The 1,203-nt window shown below is 31.8% G+C and overlaps 1 protein-coding gene across 1 annotated transcript in view; it reads left to right on the top strand.

Annotated features, from left to right (window-relative positions):
* Positions 1-869: 869 nt before the first annotated feature.
* Positions 870-1,203, top strand: part of LOC106458754 (angiotensin-converting enzyme-like) — a 39,652-nt gene continuing 39,318 nt past the window's right edge. Inside the window, exon 1 of the mRNA XM_013918296.2 lies at positions 870-992. The gene's annotated coding sequence lies outside the window, so the exon portion shown is untranslated. The remainder of the gene's footprint in view (positions 993-1,203) is intronic.

Raw genomic sequence — 1,203 nt, 5'->3', positions numbered from 1 at the left:
TCTATTAAACATAACTGTAAATTCTTATATCGATATGTTAATCTCTAAATAATTCTGAGAATGCTTTTTTCTGAATTAATTCATTTTGATTAATCAGAAACCAGGGTACATTACATAATGACCCACCTTATGATTTGTGCCCCGCTGTTGGATGTTTGTATTGTGGCTGCAATAATTTTTTTATGAATTTTTATATATATATATATTAAAACACGGCGCATTTATACACAAAAAAAATTATTTAGAACTTTTATTTTTTTCACAATTTAATAGAATTATTGGATATTACTAGATAGTCTATTACTAGATGATTTCCGGATTATTACGCAATTTATAAGATGGTTATTTATTCAGGCTTACTTGAAATATAAGCATAAACAAAGTTAAAAATAACATTTTGCCAGTGCTCACTAGGCGTTTGGTATCGGATAGGTCCAGATGTACAATATTTGTTTTCAAATCAATACTGTTCTTCAGTGTTAGGAGATCAGTTTTGTTTTAGTAGTTTTTCTAAAAATTGCACAATATTTTCGACCTGATCTATAGCGTACCAAAATTCAGGTGAACATTGGTGCAATATAGTTTTGAACTTTGTAAATGCTTTAATTATTACAGATTTTAGACAAGTAAAAGTTTTAACTCGAAATACTGAAATTTTACTATAGTTATTATTTCTATTAGGATATTTTGAGTTACTTAGTATTTCTTCACGTTAATGCTTTCTTTCATCATGTAATAAGTAGTTGACCGTGCATTAACCTCCACCACAGTGTAATAACCAGTCAAATCAATGAACAAATATGCCCTGAGCAGAGTTTCAGCATATTAATTAGTGTTTAGATCAGATATGTTTCAACCGGTCTTTCCACTAACTAGAAAACAACTAAGGCACGTGACTAAAGAGGGCGTGAACAGTACTTAAAAGAGTGACAACACAATTCAGAGTCTTAGTGCCAACTGACCATTAGGCAAAACAACCCCGTGTAGAAGAGGTAAGCTTTTCAAATTTTACAGTTTTTTATAAACCCTAAACAAAAACACGTAATATGTATGTAGAATTATACAGGGACTTTTCTCTACGTTAAAATACTTATATTTGCGAGCTTCGTCCTCCTTCGTCTCTACGTAAGACGTACGAGGACGTACCGGTCGGTACGAGAGACCGGAACGGACGTACGACGAAACTAACTAAAGTTAATTTTA

The sequence above is a fragment of the Limulus polyphemus genome, unplaced genomic scaffold, assembly GCF_000517525.1.
Source record: "Limulus polyphemus unplaced genomic scaffold, Limulus_polyphemus-2.1.2 Scaffold509, whole genome shotgun sequence".
NCBI lineage: Eukaryota > Metazoa > Arthropoda > Merostomata > Xiphosura > Limulidae > Limulus > Limulus polyphemus.
This window is presented reverse-complemented; position numbering and strand designations above follow the sequence as displayed.